Genomic DNA, 19,502 nt, shown 5'->3' with positions numbered 1-19,502 from the left:
TCTTTGGAAACCCTAACACATCTCCCTATTTTACTGCATATCATGATACAAATTATACCGTTTCAACACTAGCTAAGGGGGAAGGAGTAAGCACATCACCTTGGAGTCAACAAATATATAAATCAGTCACTTGTACGCTACATCATTAGAAACTCAAACAATGGATACATCTAAATGTAGCATATTAATTGACCCTTTTACCAAACTGTGGTAAAAAGTGGCCTTATCTCATCCTTACGTGGGTCACTCCGACTCACTAACACCATTTTTCTGCAGGGGTAAAATGGCCAGTTCTTCCATTTTCTGTATATGTGACCACGTGCTAATGTTCCCATTAACGCGCAAGCCCCCTATCAGCACCCAAGATTCTATATAGATGCTGAATTTTCCATGCCCAAATTTGGGAGTGATCCTGAGATGTGCATGCATCTCAATTGATTAACGAGCCAATTAATGCCGATAATTAAATGCTAACAATCAATTATTGACATTAATGTGAATCAATTGGGAGTAGTGCACAAATCTTATTGCGCCGTATTCTGTAACACTGTGTGCCACCCAAAAGGTGGCGTGGCTATGGGAGGGGCATAGGTGGGTCAGGAGCATTCTTCCAAGATGTGTGCAGTGTTATAGAATCCGGGAGATCTGCACCCAACTTGTGCGTCGGGATTTACACCAGGTTACTGTTGGAATAAATCCTCCTGACCAAAGTTGGGCATGCTATTCTACTTATCTTGGAGTGTCCTTTATGGAATACTGCTGATTGCTGATTTTCTCCGGTGCCCAATATTTGGTGTGGTCTATTGAGCCCAGTCCTATGCCACCTGTACAGTTATGGAAAAGTCTATTTTATAAAGGCATCTAGGTCCCCTCATGTTGCCTTTATAACGTAAGTGTTTTGTAGACATTTCAGTTTTTTCTAGCAAAAAAGGTGCCGGTACTCAAATGCTAGGCCACCCTTCAGGGGTGGGGTGTTCACTGAGGGACCCACCCCACAATAGCCATGTCCTCTCCAACCAGTCACAGAACCTATGACAAGGCAGAATTGGTGTATAAAGCCTGAGCTCTTTCATTAAAACTTGGGGTCCATGGGTCAATTTTAGTAGACAATGGAAAAAGTGCAGAGTACTCCCTCAAAAAAAGCCCTTCATATAGGTGTCCTAAGTGGTTTACAGTTTCATTGTACAGGGACTGGGTCTGTTCCTAGTGGGCTCACAATCTAAGTAGTACATTGTACTACTGTTGTACCTGGGGCAACAGAGGGTTAAGTGACTTGCCCAGGGTCACACTGAACTGCAGAAGGAATTGAACCTGGTTCCCCAGGATCTCAACCCACTGCCAACCATTAGGCAGCAGCGGGAATTGAACCCAATTCCACAAGTCCGCAACCTGCTGCACTAACCATTAGGCCACATTCATTTTTTTTCTTTTTGCAAAAGATAATTTTCTTATACTTTTGTAAAACAAATGTTGCACTCCTCACAATTTTGCACAACTACTACTACTACAAATCATTTCTATAGCGCTACCAGTCGTACGCAGCGCTTCACAATTGAACATGAAGAAAAGACAGTCCCTGCTCAAAAGAGCTTACAACTGAGGTGAAAAAATGAAGAGTGTCGAGATTACATTACAAACGTTCTTATATTCCAAATTACCCATTTACTGATGGATTCTATATAGCGTGCCTAGAGTTTTGCACCAAAAATTAAGCATATTCTATAACAATGCGCATAACTTCATTTGCTTAACAAGCTAATCAGTGTGGATAACAGCGTTGCAATAATGACCACTAATTGGCAGTAATTAGAATTTATGTGCCCAGCTCGCTGAGCGTATTCTTTAATAAACTGTGTCTAAATTCTAATGCACGCAGTTCAAAAGGGGCATGGTTAGGGGTGGGGAAATGGGCGTTTCATGGGCGTTCCAAAATTTACACGTGTAGTTATAGAATATGGCTCAGTGTGCATAAATCTATGTGCAGGGATTTACGCCACATTTTCACTGGTATACATGGAGGCGCACAGTTTTAGGCACTGGGATATCAACTAAGCGTATTCTATATACTGTGCCTAAATCCGCTTATAGAATATGATTAGGCAGAAATGTTTACCGTGCGGATTTTTTAGGCATCTTATATAGAATCCGGCCCTTAGGTTTTATGTGAATTACATCTGAAGAGATCCAGCAATTTCTGGAGAATAACAATCATGATAAAACAAACACTACAAAAATATAACATTACAAAAGGACAGTTGAGGTACATACAACCAATCAACCAGTTAAATATTGTTTGAACAGGTATGTTTTCAGTGCTTTCCTAAAATGAAAATAACTTTGCAATGATATGATTTCTAGCAGAAGTTCATTCTAAATACGAGGAGCTTGATGCATAATAGATGAAGTGCAACTACACTTACATTTTAGGCCTTTTGGCCTTGGAAAGTGTAGTTGTATGACTTCACAAGGGGGTCCTTTTCCTAAGGTGCGCTGAAAAATGGCCTGTGGTAATGTAGATGCGTGTTTTGGGCGCACGCAGAATTATTTTTTAGTGCACCTACAAAAAATGGCTTTTTTTTGACGAAAATGGACGTGCGGCAAAATGAAAATTGCCGCACGTCCATTTTGGGTCTGAGGCCTTACTGAAGCCATTGACCTAGCAGTAAGGTCTCATACAGTAACCGGATGGTAATGGTCTACGCGCATCAAATGTCACTTGATGAGCGTAGCTGCCGCGTGCCAGAAAATAACAAATATTTTTCAGACGCGCGTAGCAGACACGCGCCAAAATTGAAATTACTGCAAGGGCCACGTGGTAACTAGGCATTAACACCAATCTGGTGTGTGTTGGGCGTGTGTAGGCGCCTACATAGCTTAGTAAAAAGGTCCCATATATAGGGGCCCTTTTACAAAGGAGCGTGTGCGGTGTGCGCCAAAACGAGACTACTGCCAGGCTACTGTGCCCCCCGGTGGTAATTACAGATTTGGCACACACCCATTTAGCTCGGATGATTCATTTATTTATTTCCTCCCAAGCACATTGTTTCCGGCAGCAATCGGCACTTGGCGTGCACTGACCAGTCACCTTGCATGTAGCACGTGAGTCCTTACCGCTAGATCAGTGGGTGGTTTTGGGCACATGCTGGTTTCAGTTTTACCGCAGGCCCTTTTTCTGTCCCATTAAAAAAAAGCCCTTTTTTGCAGATTTGGTAAAAACTGGCCTGGTGCGAGCCCAATGCATGCACCTACACTACCGCAGGACACTTTTTACCGTGGCTTAGTAAAAGGACCCCAAAGTATTTAGAAGCATGTAAATGAATTAGATCATACAAACCTTAAAATGAAACTGTGCTTCCATAGGAAGCCAATGCGGATTTACCAATAAGGGAGTTACACTATCAAATTCACAGGCTGAGAAAATTAAGCAGGCTGCAGTATTCTGTTCTTCTGTTTTATTTACTTTTTCTTTAAGATAATTGGCCAGTCATTGAGCTGAAACTGTGATTTGTTCACAAGTGAACTAATCAACTGAAAACGTTTTTGATTTAATTGATTTGTTTCTACTAATTGAGAATAATAAAGTTATTTTTTTTTGCCCTAACCAGATATTTATATATATGATTAGCTTTCTTCCAATTATCTTTGTTTTCTAGAGATTTATTTTTATGCCAGATTCTTGTTAATTTACAACAATTAAGCTTATGAGACGTCAATTCTTCAGCAAACCAAGGGTTCTGGGGATGATTTCGAACTGCCCTTCTTCTCACGGGAACAACAGTATCTAAAACTGCTTTCTTAGCCGCAGCAGCAGCACATGGAGCAGAAGGTTTCAACGTATCATCGATGATACCTAGATCCCTTTCTTGGTCTGTGACTCCTAACGTGGAACCTTGCATGACGCAGCTATAATTCAGGTTCCTCTTTCCCACATGCATCACTTTGCACTTGCTCACATTAAACGCCACATTAAATATCTTAAGGGGAAAGGGGGAGAATGGGACTTGATATACCGCCTTTCTGTGGTTTTTGCAACTACATTTAAAGTGATTTACATAGTATATATAGGTACTTATTTGTACCTGGGGCAATGGAGGGTTAAGTGACTTGCCCAGAGTCACAAGGAGCTGCAGCGGGATCAAACCCGGTTGCCCAGGATCAAAGTCCGCTGCACTAACCACTAGGCTACTCAAAGAACCAAGAGACAATGCTTTGTGCACAGTAAGCAGTGTGCAAGATTCTTTCTCTTCTTTGCTTAGATTTGAGACACGAACCCAACATAAAAACTGTGCAATTTTCATAGATTAAGCTCAAGTTGATATTTTCTTCTGGGGTCTCTGAATAAAATGGATTAGGTCCAGCACACTGCTTTCAGAATTGTTTTTCACAGAGAGTGTTAAAACTCCCACCTTAGAGGTTCAAAGGAACACATTTCAGAACATGTTAGGGCCGAGAGAGAATTAAAGGCCACTAAACATATGAAAAAGGCCCAAGTGAATGCCTGTTGGGTGTATGTAACACTGAATGGTTTAAAATTGCCAGAATGTTTCAGGCACGGGTGGGAACAAGAGATTCTGAGCATCATAGCAATAGAGGGATCAGATTATGCAAAACATTCTCTAAATCATAAGCACTTGTATGATTGCAAAGTGTGCTGTACGGCTCATGCCCAATGCCTCATTCCCTCTCGTACTGAAGAGCTCTCGAAAACCTAAAGCTCACCACTTGGTCAGGGGAGACCAGTTGTGAGCAAGCGCAGTGTCACGTTCTTCCGACTAACCGCTTCTCTTCAAATTTTAAACAGCTCTTCAGTTCAGAAGTGATTAGAGCCCTAGGTATGCACAGGCTGATTTCAATTATCTGAGCGCTTTTTCAAAGCATGAGTGCTGAATTTTAAGTACTAGTTAAGCAACTGCATATTTTTACAGTTGTGCATATTGATTGTGTGATCGGCTTAACATTATACCATCCACTATTCATCTAACTCAAACCAAGGAGTGAAAATTACTAGCTGCTGGACACTGAAACCATGAACAGGTAATGGACACAGACATGGATATCCCTTAGGTGATGAGAATAAGAAAGGAGATAGAAAATGTGTGTTATTTAAAGAGAACTTTTTTTTTAGTGCATTAAAGTATCAAGGCCTAATAGCTCTGGTCAAAGTTATAAAAACTTGTAATGCTTATAACTCATGCTCTAATTACAACACCCCTATTTTTTTTTTTTTAGTCCTGAGGCTCTACAGAGCAAGGATTACAAAGTATGGGGAGTAGTTACTAAGCTGCAGGTAAATATTATATTTTACCGCAGTGAAATTTACCATGTAAGTAGGGCCACTTCAACCACCTATGGGGCCCTCCCAAGGCCAGCAGCAGTTTCCTTAGCCCCCTCCCAGCCAAGCTGCTTCCTGCTGAAACAAATACGGTATAAAGGCGCAGAGCCGCTGTCTAGGTCACGCTGCTGATGACTCTGCTGGTACTGCACCTTAAAAACAGGAAGTTCATAGCAGAAGAGGCATGACTGGCAGAGCTTTCAGCTATGGTGGTGTGCAGTGCATAGTGTGAGAGGTGGTGGTGTTGGGTCCCCTGGGAAACAATGATCATAACATGATCAAGTTGAGCTACTATTTGGGATAAACCCGCAAAGGAAATCTACTGTAGCTGCATTTAATTTTCGAAAGGGCGACTATAATAAAATGAGGAAAATGTTTAAAAATAAACTAAAATGGTTTGCTGCTAAGGTTAGGACACTAAATCAGGCATGGATGTTATTAAAAAATACCATCTTGGAAGCCCCGTCCAGATGCATTCCACGTATTTGCAAAGGTGGAAAGAAGAGAAAACGACAGCCAGCATGTTAAAAGGTGAATTAAAAGAGGCTATTACAGTCAAAAGATTGTCCTTAAAAGAATGGAAAAAGGATCCAAATTAAGAAAATAAGAAGCAACATAAGCACTGGCAAGTCAGATGCAAAGCATTAATAAAGAAAGCTATAAGAGATTATGAAGAGAAACTTGCTGAAAAGGCTAAAACTTACAGTACCAACTTTTTCAGGTACATCAGAAGCAGAGAGCCTGTAAGGGAATCCATGGGACCGTTAGATCATGAAGGAGCCAAAGGAGCGCTCAGGGAGGACAAAGCCATAGCGGAGAAACTGAATGAATTCTTTTTCTTCGGTCTTTACGGAAGAAGATGTAAGAGATCTGCCTGTACTGGAAATTGTTTTCAAGGGTGATGATGTGCAGGAACTGAAAGAAATCTTGGTGAACTTGGAAGATGTACTGAGCCAAATTGACAAATTAAAGAGTAGTAAATCACCTGGACCAGATGGCATACATCCAAGGGTACTCAAAGAACTCAAGCAAGAAATTGCTGATCTGCTGTTAGTAATATGTAACCTGTCGTTAAAATCATCTGTAGTACCTGAAGATTGGAAGGTAGCCAATGTGATGCCGATTTTTAAAGAGGGTTCTAGGGTTGATCCGGGAAATTACAGACCAGTAAGCCTGATGTCAGTGTCGGGAAAATAGTGGAAATTATTATAAAGAATAAAATTACAGAACACGTAGACAAACATGGTTTAATGGGACAGAATCAGCATGAATTCAGCCAAGGAAAGTCTTGCCTCACCAATTTGCTTTATATCTTTGAAGACATGACTAAACATGTGGATAAAGGTGAGCCTGCTGATGTAGTGTATCTAGATTTTCAGAAAGCTTTTGATAAAATTCCTCATGAGAGACTCCTGAGAAAATTAAAGTCATAGGATAGGAGGCAAGGTTCTGGTGTGGATTAGGAATTGGTTATTGGACAGAAAAAGGAGGGTAGAGTTAAATGGTCATTTCTCTCAATGAAGGAGGGTGAACAGTGGAGTGCCACAGGGATTGTTACTGGGACCGGTACTATTTAACATATTTATAAATGATATGGAAATTGGAACAATGAGTGAGGTGATTAAATTTGCAAATGATAGAAAACTATTCAAGGTTGTTAAAACACGTGTGGACTGTGAAATATTGCAGGAAGACCTTAGGAAATTGGAAGACTGGGTGTCAAAATGGCAGATGAAATTTAATGTGGACAAATGCAAGGTGATGCACATTGGAAATAATAGTCCCAATCATAGTTGGGGTCCACCTTGGGGGTCAACACTCAACAAAAAGATCTAGGCGTCATTGTAGACAATACACTGAAATCTCTGCTCAATGTGTGGCGGCAGACAAAAAAGCAAACAGGTTGCTAGAAATTATTAGAAAAGGGATGGTGAATAAGACCAGAAATACTATAATGCTTCTGTATTGCTCCATGGTGCACTGGCATAGATTTTTTTAATCAGTTTGGGGTCCTTTTACTAAGGTACGCCGAAAAATGGCCTGAACTGATGTAGATGCGTGTTTTGGCCGCGTGCAGATCCATTTTCAGTTCACCTGTAAAAAATTCTTTTTAAAATTTTGGCTGAAAATGGATGTGCAGCAAAATGAAAATTGGCACGCGTCCATTTTGGGTCTGAGACCTTACTGCCACTCATTGACAGCGGTAAGTTCTCATGCGTTAACTGGTCGGTAACAGTCTATGCACATAGAATGGCATAGAATGCCTTTTACCGCCCGGTTAGCGCCACATAGTGGATGAGCATAAAAAATGAAATTACCACCTGGGCCATGTATAGCCAGGCAGTAATTCCAAATTGATGCGCATTGGGCGCGCGTAGGCGCCTACGCGGCTTAGTAAAAGGGCCCTTTTGTGATGCTAACACAAGAAAGGTTGATAGAACAATAGATAAACACTTGCGAGTGTCTTCTGGTGAAATGATTTCAAGGAGCTTGCTGTCAGTTGTCTGCTTCACAAAGCAGGAACAGTGGTTTCATTTTTTGATGATCGCCGATTACAATTAGGACAGGGTATATTTTGGAATTTCTTTACTCCATCCAAAGTAACGTGTCAGATAGGGAGGCTCAGATAATTGATTGGAAAGGATGACTTAGACAGAGCTATAAAAGATCTTGTCTCACAAAGCAAGACAAGGACTCTATACACACAGCATCTTATGACAGCTTTGGGATGATCAGACAAGCCAAATTAGACTGCTAGAATGGAGCCAGAAAAAAATATGTGCTAATCTTTTACAAAATAGCTCATACCCTGTGAAATAAACATAGATGTTTGCTTTCACACTTAGAATTGATACGTTAAATAACTGAAAACAGAAAAGCAGTGTCCCCAAAGATCGGCAAACTATTTTTAGAAGCAAGATGTAGGGGCTGGTCCCATATCTACGTTCCCTACAAACTGTAGCTTGACTGTGCTCATGACTGAATGCTCTGAAAGCTTATCTGTGCACATATCTTTGCTTCTCTCAGCTGTCTGGCAGAACTTGAAACGTGAAAAAGAAACAGAAATAAAACAATAAATTGCAAAATGTAAATCTTGATCAGAAAAGGAACCTAAAGAGAACACCTTTTCATGCAGAGGCAGACGCATCTTGTACTATCAACGATTTAATCAAGCAGCCATGGAAGCATTTTAGTGAGTGTCATAAATACTGAGAGGTGCCACAAACAATGGTACTTAACCCCAGCACCCTCATATTTATTTTTTATTTTAATTTTATGTTGTTTGTGACATTTGTATCCCACATTATCCCAAACAAGTTTGAGTTCAATGGGGCTTACAATAAACAGTATAGGATACTTAACAAAGAATAATGCATAAGAAAGTAATTTGTTGTAAGAATCCAATTTTATAATACAGTATCATAAACATACTGGGATAGCTATGGATGTCTAACATTTAGAAAATCTAAGACAACTCAGGTTCACAGTTTCCTAACAGACACGTTAAAAAGACATTTATGCTCCATGCAGTAAACAAATTGCAAATAATGTTAACACAAAAAAATATGCACAAACAAGAGAGTTCACCAATTGTCATGGCTACATGTGTACAGCTTATTGCACTGGTTGTTAGCTGTAGGAAAAGTGATACTTTGCACAGAGATTGCACCAGGACCTGGAGAAGCGCTGTATGCACATAAATCAGAATATGTGAATATTGGGTTGTGTGTATTTGACCGCGTGCATATCTGGAATGCCAAATGTATTTTGCATGCGTGAATCTTATTGCTATAGGATCTATTGGATGGAGGTATAAGATCAACATAGTGCAATCTACTGCACCCCATCCATTTGGTATACCAGCGATGTCAAATAAATCCAATGTCCTTGCCAGCTATTGTGCCTCTGCTCTGGATATTGGATGTGTTCCCTGTTCAACCGCCTGATGATGGCTCAAGTCAGGGCTGCCTGGTCCTGCTCTCTTATCTGTCTTATTGCCCTGGTCTCTACTGTCTCCCCTTTCTCTTTCTTCTCCTGTTCTATCTCTTCCAATACAGGCAGTAATACTGAGAAAAGGTTCATAGCTGGCATAAGCAAAGAAAATGGCACAACACCTTCACTAATGCTAACCACAGAAAAATGAGTTAATTTTTTACTTCTCTTCAGACAAGGGCTAAGAAGGTAATTCTAAAAGTGCCCCCCCTCCTTTTAGGTGTCCTGATGCCTATTCTATACTGGCACCTGGGTGCTCAGACTAGAGTTGCCAACTGAATCCAGATTCAACCAACAGGGTTGATCCAGTCCTGGGTTTACCCAGGTACATGCAGGGACTTGTAGTTCAGCTTTTCCCATTGCATTCCCATTCCCATTGTATTGAAAAGCAAGACTACAATAGGGTAAACCTGGGAATGGATAAAACCAGTCGAGCAAAACTGGATCTAGTTGGCAACCTTAGCCCAGGTGCCATTATAGAATTCCATAATCTGGTTATCAGGATGCCTCAGATCTAGGCACCCACAATTATAGTGAACAAAAAAATGGCAAAACCCACCATATCAATCAAAAGTGCAAAACACAAACAAAACAAAAAACCCAGTGGACTATCACAACCTTAATACTAATTTTATGTGTCAAGGAAAATACCTTATATGGCTAGCATGATACGATTGATCTCTAACAGCAGAAATTTATTTATTTATTTATTACATTTGTATCCCAAATTTTCCCACCAATTTGCAGGCTGAATGTGGCTTACATAGTACCGTGAGGCGTTAGCCACCTAGGGTGATGAAACAAATACAAGGTGATGTTATTGTCGAAAGAGGTTCATGTGTTACAGACACATTAGGAAATCGTAGAGAAGAAGAGTTATATAGAGGGGCATAATGGAACAGAAACGCCTATCTCCATGGGCGTTTATCTCCGAGAACGGGTCCGTGAAGGGGCGGGGCGGATCGTATTTTTTAAAAGAAAAAGACGCCCATGTTTTATTCGTCAAGGTGTGAGCTGGGCGTTTTTGCTTTTCAGCGATAATGGAATATGAAATCGCCCAGCTCAAAAACGAATAAATCCAAGGCATTTGTTCGTGGGAGGGGCCAGGATTCATAGTGCACTGGTCCCCCTCACATGCCAGGACACCAACCGGGCACCCTAGGGGGCACTTTTACAAAAACCAAATAAAAGGTAAAAGAGCTCCCAGGTGCATAGCACCCTTCCCTTGGGTGTTGAGCCCCCCAAATCCCCCTCAAAACCCACTGCCCACAAGTCTACATCATTACTATAGCCCTAAGAGGTGAAGGGGGGCACCTACATGTGGGTACAGTGGGTTTGGGGGGGTTGGACGACTAGTAGCATTAAGCAGCACAATTGTAACAGGTAGGGGGGGGGATGGGCCTGGGTCCACCTGCCTGACGTTCACTGCACCCCCTAACAACTGCTCCAGGGACCTGCATACTGCTGCTTGGGAGGAGGGTATGACATTTGAGGGTGAAAGTAAAAAGTTGTGAAACATCATTTGTTGTGGTGGGAGGGGGTTAGTGACCACTGGGGGAGTCAGGGGAGGTCATCCCCGACTCCCTCTGGGGGTCATCTGGTCATTTAGGGCACTTTTGGGGGCCTTATTCGTCAAAAAACAGGGTCTAGGAAAAGTGTCCTAAATTCTAGCTCAAAACTGTTCCATTATCGGCGAAGGGCGCCCATCTCTGTTCGCCCGATAACCACGCCCCAGTTCCGCCTTCGACACGCCTTCGATACGCCCCCGTCAACTTTGTCCGCATCCGCGACGGAGTGCAGTTGAAAGCGTCCAAAGTTCGGCTTTCGATTATACCGCTTTATTTGTTTTTGTGAGAAGAACGCCCATCTCCCGATTTAGGTCGGAACTTGGGCGTTATTCTCGTTCGATTATAAGCTGGATAGTGTTCTTTACTGGCTTTGGATTCGTTGTGTTGCTGGGTACTCAGTAGAGTATGCCTTTTCGAACAGGTTGGTCTTTAGTGATTTCTGGAAGTTAAGGTGGTTGTAAGTTGCTTTTATGGCTTTCGGTAGTGCATTCCACAGTTGCGTGCTTATATAGGAGAAGCTGGATCCATAAACTGATTTGTACTTGAGTCCTTTGCAGCTAGGGTAGTGAAAATTTAAGTATGTTCGCGATGGTCCGATTGTGTTTCTGGTTGACAGGTCTATAAGGTCGGTCATATATCCCGGGGCTTCGCCATAGATAATTTTGTAGACCAGAAATAATTAACCCTTTAACTAAACTTGCAATAACAACAACTTGTCTGCATTCACATTCTAACATTCTATTATACATACTACAGACATGTTATATGATCAGAACTCCATGTTATGCTATTATGCTGTTATTAGTAATCTTACTTTTATGTGTGTGTTTATCTCTCTCTCTCTCTCTCTCTATATATATATATATATATATTCTAATATATATTCTACTATGTTCCATGTAATAAGAACGCCTTGTCTGTTCTATATTTGTTATATTGTGAGCCACATTGAACTTGAATTCTATTCAGATAATGTGGGATATAAATGTCTAATAAATGTCATAATAAATAAAATATAGTAGTTGCATCACCAATGAGCCAGTGAATCATAGTGCACAAATGCCCAGCTTTAATCATAAGTCAAAAACTCCCCTTAATGAACAGTGTCTAATGTTAATATCCACAGCTGTGTACATTTTTAGATATTATATCATTTTATGATTATTATATTATATAATCAATAGGCCATCAGCTGTCAACCACACAAGCCAAACCACCTGCAGATACAATCAAACTAAATATTCCCCCCCCCCTCTAGTTCATATCCAACTGCCACTCCTAACAACTAGGCCCTGAAATGTTTCAAGTACTATAAACCTCCAGTTGCATTGTACACTTTCTTTCATACAATTCTAATGTTACTTCTTCCTTCTGTTCCTTCTCAAGTTTTAGTACTACATTCCTATGCTACCACTGTGGCAAACCCTTGCCCCTCAGATGCCCTCTAGATAGTAGGGTTGTCATCTTCTTGGTCTCCAGGTGAATGACAGAAGACACTTCCTTTCCTGCCTTATATATCTTTTCTTCCATCTGAATTTCTCCCTTGTGAACACATTTGAGAAGATTTATTTATTTTATTTTATTTTTTGCATAATTTTACTTCTCCTTTTTATTTTTAAAACCTACTATACCAGTGGGCCTCAGTCCGATTGTTGGAGATAATTAACCAATCTGACTTTCAGGATATCCATAATGAGTGTGTACAAGATATACAATATTTGCATGCATTCCTTTTACCCTACCTCTAACCCACAATATCTGTCACATCTTCCCCTATGGTAGTGAGAGTCATTGTATTGTAGACCAGGGAAGTGTAAGCAAGCCCCCACTGCTTTGTGCTAGCTAATGCCACCATTGTGCTTCTCCTCCCTCTGCTCATACTTCTATTTTTGTGGGTAGGGAGCTTAGATGCTAATAGCTCCTATAGCCTATGTCCTGCCTCTCCGCGTGCATGTGTAGACAGAATGCAGGCAATAGAAGGCAGAGGAAGAATACTGGATGGTACGCATGTAGGAAGGAGTAGTAGTAGACCAGTATATTGAGATGAACAGATATGAACCACGAATGTGTTGATTTTAAAAGGCTAGGTTGACAGTTTACCATATGATTTGGTTGATAGTTGGATTTAGATAGGATTTTAAGCTTTGTAATAGAGGCAGGTGAGGTTAAGGATCTATAAGAGGGTGAATAGGATTCTGTAGTGGAAGTGTTACTGGAATCTATCAAGGAAAACCTGTGGCAGGGGAAGAGGGGAACACCTCAGTGAGCAGGCTGGGTGGGTCCGCCAATAGACCAAGAGCGGTGTCTGCGATCCAGAGAAATACAGTATCTGCCCATACCTGGCACTGCCTATATCTGGGAACCACTGCAAGTGAAACAGTATGATGTGTAGTGGTTGCTGTTAGCTTGATAAAGCCAGTGATGCTGGGTTATGATGGAGTAGCACAGAGGAAGTGTTTTCTGGAGAACTTAGAGCATGTGTAGTAAGCTCTGCCTGCAGTGTTATTGGCTATTGTGAACTGGTGTACATAATAAAATTTGTTAGACTCTTCGTGCTTGAACACCTTTGGTTACATGCCATCACTGAACCCACAACCTCAGGAGAAGGATGGTGAGAAGAACCCATACATGTGAATGCACCTCTCATCTTTCTCCTGTTGCATGACAGCTTGTTTTTGCTGGCATAGAAGGTTGTGAGAATATGTTATATGCCAATTTTAATTATTTGAGAAACTCCCTAACCCTCGGTGAACAGTTCAAAATGTTTGCCAAAAATGATATTAAAGATATTTAAATAATGCATATGTCATGAAAAACTAGTCGTTTTGTTGAAAACATTTCACAAAAATAGGTTAGAAGCCATATTGATTCTTTACTTCCCAGAAAATGAAATAAGTTATCAATAAATAGTCCTACAACCTATTTTGATCCAGTAACATATTTTTTTCCCCCCAAAGATCAAGCTTCAAATTATGTAGCACAAAAAATCTCTTCATGAATTTGAAGAAAATAAGCAACAGAGCTTTGCACCAGCCGTACTCAATATTTGCAGAATATTCATTGGATGCCACACTGACTATTCCATAGCTATGTAAATTGACTTCATACTACACGGTCCACTAAAACCAACAGATGTCTTGGGCATGCATCTCACTAATTCTTTTTAAATTGAAATAATTTGTAAGATAATTGTAAGAGATTTGCAGGGTATCTATTCTTTCTTCCATGGATTCAAGTATATCATGATTTGTATATTTTCAAGTAGAGGAGTGTGGTAGCTGTGTTAGTCCACTCTTAAGGTTATCAATAGAAATCAAACAAAATAAAACATGGAAAAGAAAATAAGATGATACCTTTTTTATTGGACATAACTTAATACATTTCTTGATTAGCTTTCGAAGGTTGCCCTTCTTCGTCAGATCGGAAATAAGCAAATGTGCTAGCTGACAGTGTATATAAGTGAAAACATTCAAGCATTACTATGATAGTCTGACAGGGTGGAAGGATGGGGGTGGGTCAGAGGTATGCATGGGGACATCAAAGCATATCATTGATATTCTAATAGGATGGGTGTGGATAGGTGAGGGGTGGGGTGATCAACAGAGACATACAGCTTTATGGTTTATAATGGGCTGGGAACCCCAGGTCCTTGTTAAGTCCTTTCTGTTGGATGTTAAAATATTCAATCATTCTGACTTCAAAGGTCTTACGTTCTTGTATGGTTTTAAAGTTACCTTTCAGTATTCTCACTGTGAAATCACTGATACAGTGTCCTGGTTCTGTGAAGTGCTGTCCCACCGGGGTGGGGGCCCTACTGGCTATATTGTTCATGTGATGTCTATGTAAATTGAATCTTGTCTTAAGCATCTGGCCTGTTTCTCCAATATAGCATCCTTCGTTACATTTTTTACACTGAATGATATATACCACATTGGAAGATGAGCAAGTGAAAGATCCCTTTATGTTGAATATCTTTCCTTTGTGGATGACTTTGGGGTCCTGTGAAATATTTTGGCATAGTTTGCAACTGGATAAATTACAGGGAAGTGTGCCCTTCTGTTCCTTTTCAGTCTGTGATGGAAGTTTACTTCTGATTAGCTTGTGTTTTAAATTGGGTGGCTGTCGGAAGGCCAGTACTGGTGGGGATGGGAATATCTCTTTCAGTAATTCATCCTCCTGGAGTATAGGTTATTTTCAAGAAACTTGGAGTTAAAAAAATGAGTTTGCTGGGAAAATTTCTGATAGAAACTTTGGTCTTTGGAAACAGGAGCTCTGGGTCAGAGGCAGACCTGGAAATTTAAGCAAATTCACCAGTCTGCCAAACCCTCACCTGACCCCTAACCACTGCTTCTGTCACATGGACTGTAAATCACTCTAACAGCCAACAAATGACAGCCAAATTCTACAAGAGAAGCAGCTATTGACTAGGCCAGATGTGATGGAAACTCTGTTTTTGAAATGGAGTTCTATTTTTTTCAATGCAGTACTGCCTACAGTGGGTGCACCAGCTGAAGAATTTAATTCTCTTAGGTCTATGCTCGAGCCTGAGAAAATAAAACGATAAAAAGGCCAGAGGCCTGATAAAACAGGAAGTATTTTGGCATGGAAGTTTTCTTTTGCAGAGTAGCTCAGCTTATGAAAACAAATGTTTTTAGAGGATTATATTTCCTCTTTAGATAAAACTTCTTGGTTTCTTTGGGAAATGTTTTCTGCTATTTCTTCGTTTTGCTCCACTCAAGACTGCAATCTCATTTTCAAAGGTGATCCTATGTGAGATTTCTCCATGAAAACATGCCAACCACAGGAATGGGGCTCCCTTATACCCCAGGATTCTATATATGGCGCCTTAATTTCTGTGTGGAAAGCAAAGTGTATTCTATAACAATGTGCGTAACTTAATTTGTTAACTAGCTAATCATCACCATTAATTGGATGTTAACAAGCAATTATCAGCACTAATTAGCATTAAGATTTACATGCACAGCTCGCTAAGCATATTCTGTAATGTGGTGCACGTAAATTCTAAGTCGCATAGTTGAAAAGTGGGCATGGTTATGGGAGTGGAATGGGTGGGTTGTTGGCATTTCTAAAATCTATGTGCATTGTTACAGAATTCACCCATTCTGCCCATAATTTACGTTTCAGGATTTACACCAGGTTTTAGTTGTCGTAATTGAGCATGAATACATTTTGTCATGCGGAGCAGCACTCAGCATATTCTATAATAAACATTAATTAAAGCCTACTTTATAGAACACGCTTTGAATTCCGTGTGGAAATCAAGGTGCGATATATAGACTCTAGCCCTTAGTGTGTACCTACTGTGAAGCAGTTGCTAATATATCTGCCAAAAGTAGGCACAGTGCCAATGCTCTTGAGTGGATCTGTAGTAAATGTTTTCTTCTGATCTAGGTCTCACAATGCAGATCAGAAAAATCTGGATCCAATGGCTCATAAGCAGAGAGTGTCCTTTCCTAAAACACAGTTTCACAATGGAATCCCTGTCTTGTGAGATTATTAGAAAGGAGGACCAAAAGGGTAGCCCTTTCCATTTCTTCCCCAACAGATGATCCTATAAGGCCTGAAACTTCGCAGCCCCATAGGCCCCTTTGTGTCCCATACCACTACCTCCCTCCATTCTTTGAGTCAATGGAAGGAAGAAAATCCTGTCAATAGGGGGAAGATTCTCCTCCAAAACATCTAGTATTTCTCTCATATATTGCACAAGAGATCCAAAAAGTTGTGAGAAGTGGTTTGGGAAAATTTAAACCTATCTAATTAAGAGCCTTTAAGGAGTTCTCCAGCTATATCCCGAATCAGCCCCAGCTGCACAGACTGAAGCTGTGCTCCAATTTGCTAATTCTCTCCCCCTGCTAGCAGACAAGAGTGTCCTGAGACTGAAAATTAGTGCTAGCTTGCTAACGTTCTTCCCAAGACATAACCCAGCCTCAGAACCATCCAGAATGTGAACAACTAAATTTAGCTGCAGTTTTACCAGAAAGATACATTTTAAAGGTTCATTCTCAAAAAAAATGTTCAAAAGCTTCGATCTACCTAAGTTTTACTTTGCTGGTTAGTTCCTTTGGAAAACTGACTCCTGAATTATTCAATACCAACCTATCTATGACTGGGCTCCCTCTCTGGAATCCATTGAGTTTAGGGACCAATAGCACAGACAGTGGTATGATATCATTTTTCTAAAGGCTTTTGCATATTAACTAAGTGTGGTTGTTAAATGTGAAATATGTCCTATTCTTTGATGTCCCTGGACTTTTTGAAACTTATCATCTAATGTTACAGGAGTTATTCATTGCTGACTGTATGGAAAGAAATGTCTTATTTAAAAGCTGATACTGCAACTTTGTCATGATCTATTAGGAAAGGGTTTCTGAGGACAGAAATGGAGATGGGATGCCATCAAGAGGTTGTAAAAATCAGTATTTAGTCAGGAAGAGTAAATCTCTAGGCTCCACAGCAACTGCTTCCTTAGAAAAGTTTTACCGGTGCCATGCAACCTGAGAAGTTAACTCAGCTTCAGCTGGTCCGCATCCAGCAGCCAAATATCGAGAGGCTAGTTACAGCATAGGATGCAAAGAGTAGCTCAATTTTCCCAACGGAAAGAGGTGAAGAGTACAGTGCCCCAGGGATCCGTACTTTAGAAAAGGGAGCAATGAGCCAGATTATATTTGCAGATGATGCAAAATTACTCGGAGTAGTTGAAACATGAGCACACTGTGAGGAATTGCAGGATGATCTTGTGAGACTGAGGGAACTGGGCATCTATAAACAGATGAAATTTAAAGTGAGCAAGTAGAAAGTGATGCATGTGGGCAAAAATAACCCTAATAGGTTCATTTTAGGACTTTACCTTGATTTTTTCCAATTCATTTCACACTTTTTTGTTAACAAATTTTTTTTTAAGCATGTTAAAACTTTTCAAAGTGCTGACATTGTTGGTACAGGTGTTCATTTGTTGATTAATAAACACTAAATTGATTTTGCATGCAATTTTCTTAGGACAATTGGATTTAGATTTTAGAATTATAAACTGTTTGAAGGCAGATAACTCTAAGGATCTATAAAAGGGTAACTAGCAAATGCATATCTCTAAGGTCTAACTAAGGGCCCCTTTTACTAAACCACACTAGGATTCCCGGCACAGCAATGCCAACAAAGCCCATTCCCTCTGAAAGGGCTTCGTCAGCATTGTTGCATGAGAATTGCTAGCAGGGTTTGGTAAAAAGAAGTCTTAAGGGAGAACATTTCCAAAGGATTTCCATGGGTAAATGAGTGTTCATCCCTTTGAAAATTGCCTCACCCTCCATATGTCAGTAAAAGTATGTGTGCCATCCACAGTACTTTCTCTGTGAGGAAATGGGGCAGTGTGTGGAGCAGGACTAGGACAGGCGCCTTACAAATGTTTGCTACCTACCTAGAAATGTTTTTGAAAACTGTTCTGGAAAAGAATGTTTTGCTGGTAAACTGCTTTTGGGTTTGTGATTTGTAATGCCAGAATTTTCAATAAAGATTGAACAATTAAAAAAAATACTATACAGAGAGGGCCAGATTCAGTAAAGTTAGGCACCAGGAAAAATCTACGCTAACCGCTATTCTATTTGGGTGCGAGATTACACCTGTTGAAACTTGATGTAAATCCTTGCGTGCAAGTTGAGTGCATAAGGGAAAGGGAAAGGGGATGGGACTTGATATACTGCCTTTCAGTGGTTACAATCAAAGTGGTTTACAGGTACTTATTTTGCACCTGGAGCAATGGAGGTTTAAGTGACTTGCCCAGAGTCATAAGAAGCTGCAGTGGAAATCAAACCAGTTCACCAGGATCAAAGCCTGCTGCGATAACCACTAGGCTACTCCTCCACTCCCCTAGTAATCTATGACACTGCACCAAAGTTTTTGGAACGCCCATGCCCCTTCCATGGCTATGCCCCCTTTTGAGTAGCTTGTGAGACACTTTGGGTGAATAGCACATTGGCAGATCCATGAGTAAGTCCAAATTAATGCCAATAAACATCAATAATTGATTGATAATGGCTTGTTAACTAATTAGTTTGCACGCGGATCTCAGATCTGTGCCCAAATTGGGGTGACCTTTACTGAATCTAAGGGAGAGATTTCATATTGAAATTCTAACAACAGCTTTACCCTCCACACTCTGCACTCAACACATGCTAACATAACAAATTATGGTAGACACAGTAAATACCAAAATGTCCCATTCAGACTGCTGGGTAAGGTAAAGACAATCTATGGCACTAGCCCAATGCCAGATGTTAAACAGGAATCTTCACAGACAATGTTCCTGTGAAAGTCAGCTTGCAGAACTGTAGGAAGTATGAAAATTGCCCACTATAAGAAGGCACCTGGTAAGAGCCTAGTAGTCTATAAAGGAATCTAGGTGCCTACTTTTCTTTATAGAATATTAACCTAACTGGGTAAGTACACACTCCAGGACTCAATATAGCACACTCAATATAGTGCAACATAAGTTGCATGCGCAAAACCAGTCATATTCTGGATTTGTGTGCACAACTTAATTAGTTAACAAGCCAATCAGTGCTGATAATTGCCTCTTAACAAGCAATTATTGACAC

General features: G+C 40.5%; 1 protein-coding gene across 1 annotated transcript in view; it reads right to left on the bottom strand.

The window, feature by feature from the left end:
* Positions 1-19,502, bottom strand: part of NRP1 (neuropilin 1) — a 323,789-nt gene that overhangs the window by 100,828 nt on the left and 203,459 nt on the right. The gene's annotated exons all lie outside the window — the stretch shown is intronic.

This window comes from Microcaecilia unicolor, chromosome 1 (genome assembly GCF_901765095.1).
Source record: "Microcaecilia unicolor chromosome 1, aMicUni1.1, whole genome shotgun sequence".
Taxonomy (NCBI): domain Eukaryota; kingdom Metazoa; phylum Chordata; class Amphibia; order Gymnophiona; family Siphonopidae; genus Microcaecilia; species Microcaecilia unicolor.
The sequence above is the reverse complement of the archived record's forward strand: the minus strand, read 5'-3'. Positions and strand labels throughout refer to the sequence as shown.